Source organism: Lissotriton vulgaris, chromosome 3_1 (assembly GCF_964263255.1).
Source record: "Lissotriton vulgaris chromosome 3_1, aLisVul1.2, whole genome shotgun sequence".
NCBI classification, from domain to species: domain Eukaryota; kingdom Metazoa; phylum Chordata; class Amphibia; order Caudata; family Salamandridae; genus Lissotriton; species Lissotriton vulgaris.
In genome coordinates, this window is record NC_141689.1 from 1,703,213,944 (window position 1) to 1,703,234,126 (window position 20,183).

Here is a 20,183-nt window from a genome sequence, read left to right on the forward strand (position 1 = left end):
CTATGGAAAAATATACCCCCTCATGTTTCTTTTTAAATTAAATGTTTTAAGAGTTACCACTTTATTCCAATCAAGATGGCTTCAGGTGTGCCATACCTTTGTAATAAGTAGGACTGTTAGCGCTCTAGTTGTTCTTTAGAACACTCTAGGAGGCTGCAGTAGAACACAAAGGAATCAACTGACAGTCTCTGTCCTTGTTGGATGTACATGTTTTACTGAGAATGTCAGACTTCATTTTCACATGACTGAGAAAGATAATGTGAATTTACAGAAAATATGCTTTCAGTTTAGCTTATAGATCCCCTTCCAAACCACTGTGGGAAAATCATGAGATATTAGTTTTCTTTCAAACAATATTCATGATATCACAGCAGAAGGTTTTTTCACATGGTAAAATCACCTTAGAACCCACCACAATTCCTAAAACGAGTATGGTACCATCAACAAATGATTTATAATGTAACTAAAGTCCTAAAACCCTCTATTAACTACAATGCTTTTTAATGAGGTGCTATCATGTATATTGGTCCCAAGATGGCTGCCAACACTTCTTGGATGAAGTGCTGACAGCCAATCAGATCAGATGTGTGGTTAGGCTCCGCCCAGATATATATCTTTTTTTGAACCTAAATTACTCAAAATCCACTGGAGCACATATATTGAGACCTAGCAAAGGCACATCGGGCTAACAGTCCCTCCAATTTTGCCAAGTTTCGTGCAAATCCATTTAGCTGTTCGAGCTAAAAGTGAGGCCAACCGCCCTATGGAAATTAACATGGGAAAAACGTGTTTTGGGACCCCCCTTTTTTCTCGGCCCCCCCTTGATGAAACCCCCCCCAAATTGTCAGGGGCTGCTCAGAAACAAAATGTTCCATTTTCCTGAAAATTTCAGCCAATTCCGTCCACAAACGCCAAAGTTATTAGACATAGAATTTTCAAAAATCCCATAGAGAAAAAATCCTTACTATATATACCTACTGGCGACCGCCAGTAGGTAATATATATATATATATATATATATATATATATATATATTCACAGAAAAAACCATAGGTTATAGACCATATATAGTTAGGAATTTGCATTTACAAAACCTTGAAAATTCACTGAAAAAACCATAGGTTATAGACCATATATAGTTAGGGATTAGCATTTAAAAAACCTTATTTTATTTGCACAAAACCATTGAAATTCCATATATAGTTAGTTGCACTAACTATATATCGCGGACCCGCAATCCACTGCTAATGATGTCACATATTACATCATTCATGACATGGTCAGTGACATCACTGATGACATCACTGATGACATCTCAAATGACATCACTGATGACATCACTGATGACATCTCAAATGACATCACTGATGACATCACTGACATCTCATTTGACATTACTGATTACATCACTGATGATATCATTTATGTGATAATACATCTTCAGACTCTAATATAACCTTAGATACACTCAGTGTAAACAGGCACTCACAGACTGTCACACATCCATGGAGTTACTCACACACCTATTCAGTCATGCAAAGAATCAATCACACCTCCATTTCCTCAACTATACAGTTATACACACCTTACTTATTCAAACATATACTAACACATATTTACTCTCTTATACAATCCTTGATACAAGTTCACAATGATTCATACAGCCACTCTCACATTCACTGGCTCGTATGTTCAGTTATTTAGATATGTCAACTCTCACATGGAGTGTGTTTTACATATGTACTTACTTTGACATGTAGAACTGAGATATCCATTCACTCACCAATATACTCATGCACACAGTCAACTGTCCATACAGCTGTTTCTACATGCACTTTTGAAGCCATACACCTAGGGAATCAACCGCTCACACATCTATGCACAGAGTTATACACCTCCCAGCCACCCACACACACACTCAGTCTCCCATACAAATACTTGGGCAACCATTCAATAACCCATATAGTTACTGATATAGCTACTGATTTAAACATGCAGCAGTTTACAGAAGAACATAAATATTGATTGCCAAATTAAGACACTTTAATCACTAACCCATGCACTCAGTGAGACACATTTAATCATTCTCTCATACAGTCAGTCATGCACCTACTAAATCCTTCATCCAGACACTTATACATCCACTCATTCTTCAATATGTAAGACATATTTTAACTTTACAGAAACATACAGTCACTGGGTGTTGTCATCAGTGATGTCATCAGTGATGTCATTTGAGATGTCATCAGTGATGTCATCAGTGATGTCACTGACCATGTCATGAATGATGTAATATGTGACATCATTAGCAGTGGATTGCGGGTCCGCGATATATAGTTAGTGCAACTAACTATATATGGAATTTCAATGGTTTTGTGCAAATAAAATAAGGTTTTTTAAATGCTAATCCCTAACTATATATGGTCTATAACCTATGGTTTTTTCAGTGAATTTTCAAGGTTTTGTAAATGCAAATTCCTAACTATATATGGTCTATAACCTATGGTTTTTTCTGTGAATTTCATTGGTTTTTTAAAAGCTAATATCTATAGCTGTAAAATATATTCTTTATTAAGTGACGTATCACGTAGCCCGTGAGACGCCTCATGATGCATCGCATAACCGTGACGTATCGTCTCTGCAGCGCAAACCAAACCCAAAACGTAAGCGCGCCAGAACACGCTTAAAGATATATATATATTTTTTAACCTTAATTAGACAAAATCCACACGTGCACATATCACAAACGTTCAAAAAACACAATATGTCGGACTCCCGTTACGCTGCCGGTTAACTGCCCGGTTAACGTACCAGGAAGCACCTTTACCGCACCCCCCAGGGAACTTTAATAGCCCCCTCATCAATCCTAGGAGTTCAGGAGGGGTCTGCCTTACCCCTTTCATTCATTTACACCTTTTTTTTTTCCACCTCTTGTCTCTCGATCCCACAGAGAGACAAGATGGCGGCCGCTCCAGACTGTTTACAATGATAACAGCCAATCAGCTTCTCCTCAGACTCCCGTTACACTGCCGATTAGCTTCCCGGTAGCTGCCCGGTTAGCTGCCCAGTTCGCGTACCAAGACGCGTCTCTACGGCGAAAAAATCGGATTTTTTTGTTTGTTTTTTTTTGGCCCCACGTGGTTTTATAATATCCCCCTCATAAATCCTAGGGGGTCAGAAGGGGTCTACCTTGCCCTCTTTCCTTCATTTCCCCCTTTGTTTTGGCCTCCTCTTGTCTCTCGATCCTACCGAGAGACAAGATGGCGGCCGCTCCGGACTGTTTACAATATTGACAGCCAATCAGCTACTCCTCAGACTCCCGTTACACTGCCGGTTAGCTTCCCGGTAGCTGCCCGGTTAGCTGCCCAGTTCGCGTACCAAGACGCGTCTCTACGGCGAAAAAATCGGATTTTTTTGTTTGTTTTTTTTTGGCCCCACGTGGCTTTATAATATCCCCCTCATAAATCCTAGGGGGTCAGAAGGGGTCTACCTTGCCCTCTTTCCTTCATTTCCCCCTTTGTTTTGGCCTCCTCTTGTCTCTCGATCCTACCGAGAGACAAGATGGCGGCCGCTCCGGACTGTTTACAATATTGACAGCCAATCAGCTACTCCTCAGACTCCCGTTACACTGCCGGTTAGCTTCCCGGTTAGCTGCCCGGTTAGCTGCCCGGTTCGCGTACCAAGACGCGTCTCTACGGCGAAAAAATCGGATTTTTTTTTTTTTTTTTGGGTTACACTGCCGGTTAGCTTCCCGGTTAGCTGCCCGGTTAGCTGCCCGGTTCGCGAACCAAGACGCGTCTCTACGGCGAAAAAATCGGATTTTTTTTTTTTTTTTTGGGTTACACTGACGGTTAGCTTCCCGGTTAGCTGCCCGGTTAGCTGCCCGGTTCGCGAACCAAGACGCGTCTCTACGGCGAAAAAAATCGGATTTTTTTTTTTTTTTTTTTGGGCCCGGCGTGGCTCTATAATATCCCCCTCATCAATCCTAGGGGGTCAGGAGGGGTCTACCTTGCCCCCTTTCCTTCATTTCCCCCTTTGTTTTGGCCTCCTCTTGTCTCTCGATCCTACCGAGAGACAAGATGGCGGCCGCACCGGACTGTTTAGAATGTTGACAGACACCGGAGAGCCAATCAGCTTCGCTTTGCAAAGTTCCGATACGCGAAAAGTTCGCGAACCGGAGCGCTGCCCGGAGCGCTGTTACAGATATATATCTTGATTTAAACGTTAATTTCTCAAAATCCACTGAAGCACATATATTGAGACCTAGCAAAGGCACATCGGGCTAACAGTCCCTACAATTTTGCCAAGTTTCGTGGAAATCCATTCAGCCGTTCGGGCTAAAAGTGAGTCCAACCGCCCTATGGAAATTAACATGGGAAAAACGCGTTTTGGGACCCCCCTTTTTTCTCGGCCCCCCCTTGACGAACCCCCCCCAAATTTTCAGGAGCTGCTCAGAAACAAAATGTGCCATTTTCCTGAAAATTTCAGCCGATTCCGTCCACAAACGCCAAAGTTATTAGACATAGAATTTTCAAAAGTCCCATAGGAAAAAAATCCTAACTATATATACCTACTGGCTATCGCCAGTAGGTAATATATATATATATATATATATAATCACTGAAAAAACCATAGGTTTCACACCAGTTATAGTTAGCTGGAAATTTTACTGACATAAAACCATTGAAATTCCACGTTATAGTTAGTTGGACTCACTATAACTTGCGCGTGTAATGCACTGCTACTGACGTCATATATTACATCACTCATGACATGGTCAGTGACATCACTCATGACATCACTGATGACGCCATCCAGTGAATGTGTGCCTTTCTGAAAAATAAATATGTTTTATATATGTATATGTAAAGGTCAATGGAAGAATAAATGTTTAAATAAGTGTCTTAATGGATGTTTTGAAAAAAAATTGATTGGTTAACTGGCTTATTAAGTGTATTTTAGTGAATACATATATTAGCAAATATTGTTTAAATATTTAAATGTTTGTATCAGTGTTTCACTTTGTGTATAAGTGGCTGCATGGGTTGGTGAGTAGCTACATGTGTGTGTATATGGGTTATTAGATGTTTTTTTAGTATCAGTATGAGTGTCTGTATGGTTTGGTGGGGGTATTACTTAGCACATAGATGCATCAATGACTGACTCACTGTTTGTATGTGTTTGGAAGACAGCTTATGTGCAGGACTGTATGGATGGATGAGTGTGTATATGTGTGTGTTAGTGAGCGAATGACTGTCTCACTAGTGTCTTTATCAGTAACTACATATGTTTTAATCTAGTATATGTGAGTATGGATGTATATAAGTGAGTATATTTGAGAGTGAGAGATTGTAAGGGTTCCTGTTTAAATAAGTATGTGTTTCAATAAGTGATTGTTTAAGAGAGTAAGTATGTGTAAGTTTCCTTAGAAGTAAGGTGGTAGTGTGTGTATAGCTGTATAAGCAAAGAAATGGATGTTCAATAGTTTATTTGCATGTGTGAGTATGTGTGTGAGCAACTTTTGGAAGACTGTCGATGTGTTACCGGATGTATAGGTGTATCACTACATATGATGAGTGAGTATATGTATGAGTGACTACATAGAACTGTTGGTGAATTAGTGGATGTGTATATAAATGGTGGAATTACTGAATTGGTTGTTGTAACTGGTATGGGTATCTCCTTTTTTTTGAAAATTTTAGTTTCTATTTTTGAATATGTGTTTCAAGGGTTACAGTGAAAGGAGGTCTGTCACTCTGTCACAAGGATGGTGTCATCAGTGATGTCATGAGTGATGTCACTGACCTTGTCATGAGTGATGTAATATATGACGTCATCAGCAGTGCATTACACGCGAAAGTTATAGTGAGTCCAACTAACTATAACGTGGAATTTCAATGGTTTTATGTCAGTAAAATTTCCAGCTAACTATACCTGGTGTGAAACCTATGGTTTTTTCAGTGAATTTCATAGGTTTTTTAAATGCTAATTCCTAACTATAACGGATGTGAAACCTATATTTTTTTCAGTGAATTTCATAGGTTTTTTAAATGCTAATTCCTAACTATATATAAGGCCCCACATATATATTTTTTTCCTTGAATTTCAAAATGTTGTTAATAGCAAATGTCTATAGCTATAAAATGTAATATTTTTGAAAAAGAATGAATCCTATATTTTATTTGTATTTAAAACAATTTTTTTAATGTATATATATATATTTTTTTTTTACCCTGGAGCGCTCCCGGGGCGCACCCCGGTGAGCACCCCGGAAAGCGTACTCTTTTTAAGCGCCCCAGGGCGCGCTCCGGAGAGCGTCCCGTTAGCGCTATTGCCTCGAACAAAAACATCATCGTGACGTATCGCTTAGCCACGTCCACGTGATACGCACGGCGTGAGCGCACCCGGAAGCACTCAAGCAAATACGATTGCGCAACATAAACATGTGACGCGCTCACGCGACGCGCCCAGGGGCGTGCCGCGTAAGCGCGTCGGTCATGTGACCTGAAAATAACACTTTTTATTGGTGCAGAACAGTTTTGGTTTCATAATGTGGAAATCCCTGGTCTTGTGACCTGAAAATAACATTTCTCATTGGTTCAGGCCTTTTTTTTTTCAAATGATGAAAGACCCCACCTTTTTTCCTTATTCTGAATTTGTCCTTTGACTTAGGAAGACCTGTTTGGCAATCTTTCATATATATTTTGTACTTTCAAATGGCTTCAATAGCAGAAGCAGCTGGAGCATCTGCACCACCAACATCACCACAACCACCAAGAGGACCACCACAAGATTACATTGGTGGTCAACAAGAGGAGGAGGAGGAGGAGGAGGAGGAGGAGTAGGGGAGGAGAAGATGGCTGCAAGAACACAATACCCCATACCAGCCAAAACCACACATTGTATGGGAGTTTTTTTCGATCCCATAGGGAAAGAAAAAAGTAAATGCGGCCAAGGTGACTTGCCTAATCTGTGGCGTGGAACTTTCCAGGGGAAACCCTAATAAGAAATACTCTTTCGGAAACAACACCACGATTCCCCACATGCAGCGCAGGCATCCAATCAACTATTCTGCTGCAGAGATGAGGGAACTGGCCAGTAACCTTCCCCAATCTTCAAGCTCCACCTCCCAAAGAAATCAACCCACTCCAACGGGACCAGAGGCAAGGGAGACGATCCCTTGCATTCAGCCACGGTTTGTGGATTTCTGTATAACATGTATACATTGTGGTAAGACCATCTCCTATGGTGAACTGAGCATAAAGCTCATCGTCCTTGCTGGGGACAACAACAAATGCCCCAAAAAACCCTAATTTCTTCTTATGTTTTTTTTCTGCTCCAGTTGAGCCATTTTCAATTCCCTGTTTTTTCGTTTATCCCCATAAAAGTACCAAAAAAAATATAAAATAGTTCATAAAAGCCAAAAAAAGTGCAAAATGTTCCAAAAACGCAAAAAAAATAAAACAACAAAAAGAAGAAAAAAACAGTTCTTTTTAGAACTACCTCCAATTTATAAAAAAAGCTACATTTTTTAATACCTCTGTCATTCTTCTTTCCCCATGGGCCGCTCCCCGGTCTGCTCCCCGGTGCGCGTACCGGGTGCTCCCCCCTCGCAAATAAATAAAAATATATATATATTTTGCACCACGGGGCCCTTTTATAGCCCCCACATCAAACCTAGGGGGTCAGGGGGTTCTACCCTGCCCCCTATGGTCATTTTCCCCTTTTTTCCCACCTCTTGTGTCTCTATCCTACCGAGACACAAGATGGCGGCCGGTCCGGACTGTTTCGAATGTTTACAGACAGCCGAGAGCCAATCAGCTTTCCGTGCGCACCTTGTGTGTCGCGCCCGCTGCGCTCCCCGGGGCGCGGCCATAGATATATATATTTTTTTGAACCTAAATTACTCAAAATCCACTGGAGCACATATCTTGAGACATAGCAAAGGCACATCGGGCTACCAGTCCCTACAATTTTGGCAAGTTTGGTGGAAATCCATTCAGCCGTTCGGGCTAAAAGTGAGTTTGACCGCCCTATGGAAATTAACATGGGGAAAACACGTTTTGGGACCCCCCTTTTATCTCGGCCCCCGCTTGACAAATCCCCCCCAAACTTTCAAGGAAGGACCGGAGCTACGCGAGGCAAATTTGAGGAAATCTTCAGGCAGATTCGTCAACCGGCGCCAAAGTTATTCAAAATAGAATTTTTAGATTTTGCATTGAAAAAAATCCTAACTATTACTACCTACTGGCGGCCGCCAGTAGGTAATATATATATATATATATATATATATATATATATATATATATATATATATATATATATATATATATATATATATATATATATATATATATATATATATATATATATATATATATATATATATATATATATATATATATATATATATATATATATAGGCAAAATCTTCAAACAGCACACTCCCGCTGTAGAAATGAAGACACGGACCCATAGGCTGCAGTGAAGGAGATTTATTTAAACCTCACAGGTTACCCGTTTCGAGCAACTTGTGCTCTTGGTCACACACCGCGCACCAGGTCAGCAACAAATTTATACACATTTTTTTACGTGATGCTCCACCTCTTCTGTGAGTCACATGGTGTATAAACATAAAAAACACACTATTGTAGTTTTATCTACGTGAACACCACTAAGTAAATATAAAATAGTGAGTAGGGCACTGGAACAAAATAGCTGCATGAATGCAAAAACTTTGAAATGTAACATAATGTACATAAATAATATAAAGTCCTGTATCTGATTGATGGAGAAAAAGATCCAATTTGGGTTCAAAAATGAAGTATAAACATATATAAAAATATACTATCTATATATATTCTTTTTTAAGATACCAAAAATATATATATATACATCATCTGTCTATTTACAATCCTATGTACATATTTACAAATCAAAACTCCATAAATCAATACTTTAACAATCCGGACCCTTCCTAGATTCATGATCCATAAAGGTATGATATACTCATGCCTAGGATTTGATAATGAATTTTGGAAAAGGTGATGGACAGAGTTTCTGAATGATGCAGAATACTCCTACCCAGTCAAGAGATCAGGGCTTGATCCATCACCGTTTTTTAGCTCACTGCACCATCCCAGCTTCAGAACGTGGCTATATGCAAATTAGTCTGTTCCTGTCCCAGTGCATGATGGGAACAGGGCAAACCAAACTACCAAGCCAATTCTTATACTGGGAAGGAGACAAGCTACCGGGGACTGGTTTCTGGCATTTCAGCCTCGTCGGCCCGGCTTGCTTGAATCCTGATGGTGCAATGAGCTAGGGACTCACGTCTGAGTATACCCTCCCACACATAGTGTGGATAAAATCAATTTTGGAAAAGGTGATTGACAGAGTTTCTGAATGATGCAGAATACTCCTACCCAGTCAAGAGATCAGGGCTTGATCCATCACCGTTTTTTAGCTCACTGCACCATCCCAGCTTCAGAACCTGGCTATATGCAAATTAGTCTGTTCCTGTCCCAGTGCATGATGGGAACAGGGCAAACCAAACTACCAAGCCAATTCTTATACTGGGAAGGAGACAAGCTACCGGGGACCGGTTTCTGGCATTTCAGCCTCGTCGGCCCGGCTTGCTTGAATCCTGATGGTGCAATGAGCTAGGGACTCACGTCTGAGTATACCCTCCCACACATAGTGTGGATAAAATCAATTTTGGAAAAGGTGATGGACAGAGTTTCTGAATGATGCAGAATACTCCTACCCAGTCAAGAGATCAGGGCTTGATCCATCACCGTTTTTTAGCTCACTGCACCATCCCAGCTTCAGAACCTGGCTATATGCAAATTAGTCTGTTCCTGTCCCAGTGCATGATGGGAACAGGGCAAACCAAACTACCAAGCCAATTCGTATACTGGGAAGGAGACAAGCTACCGGGGACCGGTTTCTGGCATTTCAGCCTCGTCGGCCCGGCTTGCTTGAATCCTGATGGTGCAATGAGCTAGGGACTCACGTCTGAGTATACCCTCCCACACATAGTGTGGATAAAATCAATTTTGGAAAAGGTGATGGACAGAGTTTCTGAATGATGCAGAATACTCCTACCCAGTCAAGAGATCAGGGCTTGATCCATCACCGTTTTTTAGCTCACTGCACCATCCCAGCTTCAGAACCTGGCTATATGCAAATTAGTCTGTTCCTGTCCCAGTGCATGATGGGAACAGGGCAAACCAAACTACCAAGCCAATTCTTATACTGGGAAGGAGACAAGCTACCGGGGACCGGTTTCTGGCATTTCAGCCTCGTCGGCCCGGCTTGCTTGAATCCTGATCAATATACTGTTACCAGCCGTAGGTTTACGGTATAATGATGTGATAACAGTATTATTGTCTACGGTTACATGGACGTCTAAGTAGTCTGCTTGTACTTTACTAATGTTGGCCGTAAAGAAAAGATTGTCATTTTTCACATTGAGCGCATCAACAAAGGAACGAGCACTTTCCTCATCCCCCTCCCAAATGCAGAACACGTCATCAATAAACCGTTTCCAGTATTTGACATTTTGAAATCCTGGTGTTGCGATGAGACCGCGCTCCTCCCACCAGCCCACGTGTAAACACGCGTAGCTGGGGGAGAAGCACGATCCCATCGCCACACCCCGGACTTGTCTCCATACATTTTTAGCAAACATGAAGTAGTTATTGTGTAGGCACCAATGCACCAATTCGCATAACATCTTGTTGTGTGCATAGTATTCACATGATCGTAAACCAAGATAGTGTTTGATGGCATCCAAACCCTTAGAGTGATCTATTGAAGTGTACAATGACTCGATGTCTAATGTTAATAAACACCAATTTTCTTGCCACTGGATGGAATTCAGTTTGTTTAAAAAGTCCCCTGTATCTTTGAGATAACTAGGTAAGTCTTTCACAATGTCCTGCAGAAAATAATCAATATATCGTGAGATATTTTCTCCAACGCTATTGATGGCTGCTATAATAGGGCGGCCCGGTGTAGGAATTTTCTGCTTGTGTATTTTGGGGATCAAATACAAAATAGGTATCACAGGATGTTCTATGTGAAGATAGTCAAATTCAGTTTGTGAGATCAAATTATTTCTTTTAAATGAGATAAGCATTTTTTTCAAATTGTCTTTGGCTCTTTTGTATGCCATCCCATTTGATCTTTCATAACATAAAGGGTCATTAAGCTGTCTCATGGCTTCAGCCGTATATTCATCCTTTTTCCACAAGACAATATTTCCCCCTTTGTCAGATTTATTTATTACCACTTCCTGATTTTGACTAAATTTTTTCATTAATGTGTTGTACTGAATGATCCTGGCATTGTTCTTATGTGTTTGTGCCTGCACAGTACGGTTTAAATTTTTCAGATCTTCCGTGACACATTCATGATATATGTCTACCGCATCTTTTGGCATGACAGGCATAAACGTGCTTACCGGCTTAAAAGGACTTTCTCCAGCTCCTTTTTGGCATATATCCACATTCATCAGTTCTCTCTGGGTGTTTGGAACAACTCCATCATGTGATGTTGATTCAACAGCCTCCCCTAGGTCACACAGGGTAAGCAGAAGCCTTGCATCACGTGCTGCTGGGGCTGTAGCGGTTGTTACTAAATCTGTAATCCTTTTGGCATTACTTTCCTTATGTTTGGACACAGTCTTTGAAGAAAAAAACTTTTTAAGTTTTAATTTACGAATAAACTTGAACACATCCGCTCTGGTGTGGGTGTAATTAAATGAACTTTCAGGACAAAAATTTAGTCCTAAAGCTAGTAGTTGTTCCTCCGCTGCTGTTAGGGTTATATCGGAAAGATTGGTAATGGTGCAATCCTTTATTGTTTCTTTTTGTTGAACCATTGTTTCTTTTTCTTTTGCTGCTGTTGTGGCTGTGGTTGCTTTTCTCTTTTTGCGTCTTGCATGGCGTCTTGCGTTGCGCCTTTTGATTCTTTTTCAGTCTCGGACGCAGTGTTTGCAGCCGGTCCTCTACTAAAAAATCAATCTCTTCGCCGAGATCTAGAATCTTTCTTGCTTGGCCATCTATGTTGCTGATTTCCGAAAGGGATGTACTGGATGTGCTGGCCAATGAAACTGTTTCAGCGTCCGAGTTTTCAATCAAATCCTCCTGCTGGTTGGTTCTAACCAAGCCGCCGCTGCCTCCACTCGCTGCTGCTTGCTTGGATAACTTTACTTGCTTGGCTTTATCATATTTACGGGCAAATGTGTAGATTTGCCCAGTTTCATAATCCTTTAAATCCCTTGCGAACTTGTGCACTTTTCTTATTTTAATACGTTCTTCATGTTTGTGCAATCTCTCGCTTATCTCCTTGCGAGAGTTCATTATCAGCAATTGGGTATCAGGATCAACAATGTTATCCAGCTGCTCATTTAAGCCCTTTATTTCCTCCAACAGCTTTTCGCGATCTATAACCGCATATTTTATGAGGACTTTAACTAGGTTCATTGAAGCATCCAAGTTTAACTCACCCCACTCCGGGTTGGGGTCTTCAAAGCTGGGTGCCAGCATGATCCGCAGACCACGCGGAACCCGATCCGCTTCAACATATTTGGAGAGCGACTTGTGCTCCCACCATTTGGTGATTTCAGACTTGGTTTTCTTTTCAAGGACTTTCAAAAGTTGTTTAGCGTCCTGTTGTGCACCACTGGATTGAATATTCGCCGCATTTGTGATCGTAGCGCCTTTCCGTACATTGTTGAAAAGCGTCTCTGCGGCGTCCTCCCTCTCTCTTTCCAAACTTGCTGACATGGTGCAATTTGAGAGGTTTTATGTTGAAAATGTAGCACCGATGGCTCGCGCCGCTGCCGGTCTCTTCACTGCATGCCTAATTCTCGCCACCTGAGAATCCCGGAATAACAGCCCCACTGCGGTTGGACGCCACTCACCCACAGCCCGCCAAACAGACCAGCCGTTAGTTCGTCTTCGTCCACCGCCTCCGGAGGCTACTGCTTCGGCTCAGGGGGTCAGGCAAATTTTCCTCCTCGGAAACAAAAAAGTGCTTTCAGCTGTTAGAAGCCAGACCTTCTTGCTGACGAGCGGGTGCCGTGGACGAGGACAGCTGTTCCTCGTATAACGTACAGGCAAAATCTTCAAACAGCACACTCCCGCTGTAGAAATGAAGACACGGACCCATAGGCTGCAGTGAAGGAGATTTATTTATACACATATACACATTTATACACACATAAACCTGTAATATAAATATAAAAATGTATATAATAAATTAAAATATTAACATTCATGTTTATTTACACTACATTAGCTATAAAAGTAGGGAAAAAGTTGGATAGCATAGGGGATAAAATGACTATTCCCACTCCAGAGAGTGCAATAGTAGGGCAAGTGTTGGATAGCGGAGGGGAATAATTTACTATTCCCACTCCAGCAAATGCAACAGTAGGAAACGTGTTGGATAGCGGGTGGGTGAAAATTACTATTCCCACTCCCGTGAGTGCAACAGTAGGGACATTGTTGGATAGCAGGTGGGTAAAAATTACAATTCCCACTCCAATGAGTTCAACAGTAGGGAAAGTGTTGGATAGCAGGTGGGACTAATTTACTTTTATCACTCCAGCAAATGCAACAGTAGGGAAAGTGTTGGATAGCAGAAGGGAATAATTTAGTATTCCCATTCCTGCAAAATAATTAACATTAAATAATAATTAATTAGTCAAACATAATTTACCTCCCACCATATTCCCTTATAAACAACACCACCAATATTGTAAAAGAATACACAATTAATAAAATTATTTAACAATTAATTAATAAATAACAATTACCAAGCAATGAAAAAACCATCACAAATAAATTATATCACACAATTAACACTAATAAATAACTTGAAATATTATTATATAAAAAAATGAATAGCATTGATTATTAAAATTAACTTACTTCACACCCTACTCCCCTATCAACCCACAACTCACTCCTGTAAAAATCACACATTAACATATTCACCAATTAATTATTAATACTTAATATCCAATTAATAACTACTTAATACCATGTTTTAACACAATTAACAATATAAAATATTAACTACAGAAATATAATTAATATAATTATTAATTAATTAATTATAATTAAATTAATTCCTACCCCGCTCCACTATAAAACCACAACCCACTCCTGAAAAAATGACACAATTAACGTATGCATCAATTAATAATTAATACCAAATTAATTAATACAATTAACAATATAAATTATTAGATACGTTATTATTAATCAATGCAAATATTAATTAATTATAATTAAATTACTTCCAGCCCTACTCCCCTATAAACCCACAACCCATTCCTAACAAAATGAAACTATTAACGTATGTATTAATTAATAATTAATAACAAATTAATTAACACAGTTAACCATTAACCATGTAAATTATTAAATACGCAAATATTAATTAATCAAAATTATTAATTGATTAATTGTAATTACATTACTTCCCACCCTATCTATACTACTATAATAACGTAAGAACTTCCAGGCTTTGAGGCGGGTAAACTCGGGAACCACGGCGCCAATCTACACACCCGATACACCGTTGAAATCGTCAGGGTGTGTAGATGGTTATAGGCTATATAATTGTAAAAAATAAACGTTATTTACAATATTTATTAAAAAAATGTAGTCCCCCCAAAGTAGCGCCGGTCGCGACGTGCGTGCTCACGTCAGAAGTACGGGGAGGAGCGGCGTCCGAGGAGCGGCGGATATGGTGCGGGGGAGGAGCGGTAACATCAGGAGCATCGGACAGGCCAGCAGTGGTGCGAGCGGGCAGGCGGGAGGAGCGCAGGGGGAGGTATGGGGACCCATGTCGGGGCAGGCGGGCGTCGGGGCAGGTGGGGGTCGGGGCAGGCCGGGCACGGGCCGGGCGGGGGACGGCTGTTGTAGTCATGCGGTCAGGCCACTCTGAAATATGCATAGTGGGAGAGTGGTTACTTTTTGAAGATTTGCCCTGCCTAGCAACGAAATTGGGAGTTCGCTCCAGAGAGATATGTTGTACACAAGCCCATTGAGAAGTGGTTCGGGTCGGGGAAGATGGGGGACGGGCCGGGCGGGGGCCCGGCCTGATGGACAATGTAGGGGCGGGCGGGGGTCAGGGAAGCTTTGCGTATATTTAACAAGGACCCCCTGAGAGTGTGAATCATATGATTCCTAGGTCAGGGAAAACAATATATATGTGAAGTAACAACCTAGGCAATCAACAGTTTTAAATATCTACTTGGTAAAGGATAATAAACAGATAACTACAGCTGGCTAAAAGACATCATATTTTATTCATTAATTAAAACAGAAAACATTTCATTCATTTGACACAAAATTAAAAATCATGCAGTATTGTATTGCAGGTGAAAACACTTTAAAAAAAATACAATGAACAATAAATTCATAAACTAGGTAAGATGAGTGGCGAAATTATTTGACTCTACGCGCGTTTCGGCGGCCAGCGCCTTCTTCCTGGAGTAGCCACGTAATATCTACAAATATAAAAACGTATATCAAACTCACATATTTATATATACATAAAAATTACAATCTGACATTTATCAGTTTGTCTTTTAGCAGCCGTTTTTAAGACAATATTACATTTAAGAATACATGATTTTATTAAACATACAAATTTACATTTTCCTCTAACGTTGTCATTTCCTTGTTGTTGTTTTTCACGATAAAAAGAATGAGTGATTCAAGATGTGATAGATGGGGAAGTTAGCATAGATATCTATCACGTCAGTTAGGACAAATGAGAATTTTTAGGTTCATGTGCTTGATTTAAATGTATAGTCAGATGTGTTGATTATACCCAGGAGACATATATATATTTTTTTTTCTCGATTGGTATTTAATAAGGGTTAACGTTACTCTTTTTGATTACCTAAAGGTTATTGCATTTTGCAGTATTTATACTGGCCATTATCTTGTTGATAGGTACTTACTCCTAAATACAATTCCCCTTTCAAGAAACGATCAAATGCAGTTTAGTTGTCTGCTTTTTTTTGATAATTCTTTGCTGTCAGGAGTCACCTAAGTTATCAAAGAAAAAGCGGAGGAAAAAGGTGCTATTCAATATTATTTTCGGGTAATCCCGCTCTCTTTGGTGTTTGAGATATTTCATTCCTAGTATTTTTACCTAGATAGGGTTGACAAAGGATATTAAGCATCCGCCACCGGAGCCCTTAGTATGATTTCGAGGTCTGTGGAGTTCCCAACTTGGCCTTTCACACAGTATCCTGGGACGCTAGTTTTCTTAGGATATATCTAGAGAGGAAAGATAAAAGGATATTCCTTTTCAGAAGGTGACAGTGGGCGGATTATTTCTGAGCATGAGACATCTGGGCTTTCATAGTTATGCTTCGTTTCACTCTTACCTATTCATAATAATACTGTTCTCAAAAAACGATATAATCTTCAGTGTTTAAAGAGGTGATCAGTCGGCAGGATTTTTTATTTTTGGTAACTTCCTCCTTGCCTATAAAAGAGGGGGCAATATGACGGTTAATTATCTATTTTTTGTCCCAAGAGTCTAAGTATCTAACTATAATATTCAGCCATCTTACCTATAACGATGGATTCTTTTGTTTCTGAAGCTTCAGTGAGTTAATTTTGAGGTACTGGATAAGATGATGAAAATTAAAAGATCTCCCTGTCTGGAAAACAAATATAGAAACAATAGGGTAGGATAATGTATTATCTAATGATGGGTCGATTTAGGAAAGACTTGTCTCGGGCGTTTTATTCTGCTCTAGAAACTTACCTGAGGATAGTCAGCAGGGCTCGATACGTCCAGTGGCGGGATGATTCGAAACGGCAGCTGCAAGCGCGGGAAAATAATGAACCTGCGTTTGTTTTAGGTTCTGGTATATATATCCGACTTGATTGGTTCTAACTGTCAACACCTGAGCTGTATTTTGTTTAAGGGGTGGCGATATCTTCGCGGAGTTCGCGGAGTGTTGACGGAGTTTTCTATTCGCCTCATTGATTGGTTGAGTATGTCTGCACAGTTTTCTATGAGGTTGGGCGATTGGTTTAGAAGCAACCAATAGTTTCTTTATGTTTAGTTGGATCGTCTTTTTTCTTTATTAGATATCTTATTACTCTTTGTAATTGCCGAGTGTTAAACAAAAGTATGTTTTTTTGTTTGAGTGATTTATGCGCCCTTTAACAGTTATCGTTCGCCGAATTTCTTTTTAGAAACAGTAATAGTCGCCTCATTTTGAAAATTGCACGATATTATTTTTTCAATCGCGTACTGTTATGGTTCTTTATAACTGAGGGCATCTTATTATATTTTATAAGGGAACAGTAATCTCATTACTTATTTGACAGTGAGATTGCCGGATTGTGATTCGACTTTCCTGAGTGGTTACTTTCATGTGTGCTGTTTTGTATATGATCTCGTGGTTGGATAGAACCCTTATATTCAGTTTTATCTAAATCATAATATAGAAGTAATATTTCTAGTATGTGAAGGTTGTATATTTTCTTCTGGAGATGTTCTATGTTATACGGGTTGAGCTGCGAATCAAGTTCTCAAATTAGAGGTATTTATTTATTAGAACATTTCAAAAAAACTCCAATGGTTGGCGATTCAACACTTATCGGATGAAAAAGATATGATACTACCCATATATATTTTCAGAGGTCTTTAGTTTATGGTCTCTCTGGACGGGATTACAAGACCTTTGCATTTTTATATAGGAGAAACGGGGATTATTTAAAAATTGACAGTTATTATTTCAACTTATGCCACTGAACTAGCAATTTATAGGAAGGCTATCTAGAGAGGATGTGACAACCTAAAACTAATATTGTTTTTATGGGAGTGGTGTATTATCTACTCTGGGAATATGGTTCCATATAGGGATCATAGCTACAGGGGAGTTATTTAGCAGTCATTTTAGTGGTCATTACAGTGGTCATAACAAGATCCTCAGTTTAGACGTCTGAAGATATTAAGCAGTGGGTCTGTAGATATAGGTTGTTTGTACAGTATTCAACCGATAGCGTGCTCCCACGGTATTTCATTGTTTAAACCTTGGCGAAAAGTGTTAAAAACAAAAATCCAGAAAACTTCTCTTTTCTTTCTGATAGTGGTGCCTCCCTTGGAGTCTGCAGTGTGGATTTTCTCTAAGATCCTCCATTTAAAGTCCTCAGCACTGTGTCCTTTCTCTATGAAATGTTTTACCATAGGACATACAGTTTTCTTCGTTCTTATGGCTGAGCGATGCTCATTAAGGCGTGTCTGTATGTTACGTGACGTTTCGCCTATGTATCCTTGCTGGCAAGGACAGAGTATAAAGTAAATCACATTACTTGATTTACAATTATACATTTCTCTGGCTTTGGTTTTGTGTCCATTGTGTTCAAATTCCTCTCCTCTTAGGATACTATGGCATGAGTTGCAAGAGGAACAAGGAAATGTTCCTTTCAATGGGGTATTTGTTAAAATGGATCTCTGGTTCAAGGTTTCTTCATTTGTACTGTTGAAGCGGGAATGCACAATAAATTCTTTAATGTTTTTGTTTCTTTTGTGGGCAAAAAGAGGTTTAATTAATTTTTGGTCTGCCTGGCAATTGCTGTTTAAAATGTGCCAGTTTGAGTTAATTATTTGTTTTACTTTTTCATTTAGGGTAGAATGCTTTGTTATGCATACTAACTGATCGTTAGATTTTGGGGGTTTTGTTCTCAATAGACAATCCCGATCATAGTAGCGTGCTCGTTTATAGGAATCTCTTACTAAACGGTGGGGGTATCCTCGAGCAATGAATTTGGTTCTCATTATTGCAGCCTGTTTGTCAAAGTCATTCAGATTGGTACAGTTTCGTCTGACTCTTAAAAACTGGGAAAAAGGAATACTATTTTTTTGAGTTCTGGGGTGGAAACTTTGATAGTGCAGTAATGTATTCCTTGCAGTTGGTTTTGTGTGGAGATCTAATTTTAGGGTTCCTGCATCATTCGTAATTTCAAAGGTGTGAGTATGGGGGCTTCCGTGGCCCCGTCAATAGCCAATATATTTATGGCAGCCTTCGAAAAAGAATTTATCTACAATGAGATTGCCCCATTTTTTGAGTCCATCTCCCATTGGTCCAGATACATCGACAACATCTTCTTTGTCTGGACCGATGGGAGGGAGACTTTGACAGAATTCCTTCAATGGATAAATGGTGCAAATCCTAATCTGCGGTTCACCTCTCATGTTAGCAACGAGATGGTGGAATTTTTAGACATAGATACCCCCACCGTTTAGTAAGAGATTCCTATAAACGAGCACGCTACTATGATCGGGATTGTCTATTGAGAACAAAACCCCCAAAATCGAACGATCAGTTAGTATGCATAACAAAGCATTCTACCCTAAATGAAAAAGTAAAACAAATAATTAACTCAAACTGGCACATTTTAAACAGCAATTGCCAGGCAGACCAAAAATTAATTAAACCTCTTTTTGCCCACAAAAGAAACAAAAACATTAAAGAATTTATTGTGCATTCCCGCTTCAACAGTACAAATGAAGAAACCTTGAACCAGAGATCCATTTTAACAAATACCCCATTGAAAGGAACATTTCCTTGTTCCTCTTGCAACTCATGCCATAGTATCCTAAGAGGAGAGGAATTTGAACACAATGGACACAAAACCAAAGCCAGAGAAATGTATAATTGTAAATCAAGTAATGTGATTTACTTTATACTCTGTCCTTGCCAGCAAGGATACATAGGCGAAACGTCACGTAACATACAGACACGCCTTAATGAGCATCGCTCAGCCATAAGAACGAAGAAAACTGTATGTCCTATGGTAAAACATTTCATAGAGAAAGGACACAGTGCTGAGGACTTTAAATGGAGGATCTTAGAGAAAATCCACACTGCAGACTCCAAGGGAGGCACCACTATCAGAAGGAAAAGAGAAGTTTTCTGGATTTTTGTTTTTAACACTTTTTGCCAAGGTTTAAACAATGAAATACCGTGGGAGCACGCTATCTGTTGAATACTGTACAAACAACCTATATCTACAGACCCACTGCTTAATATCTTCAGACGTCTAAACTGAGGATCTTGTTATGACCACTGTAATGACCACTAAAATGACTGCTAAATAACTCCCCTGTAGCTATGATCCCTATAT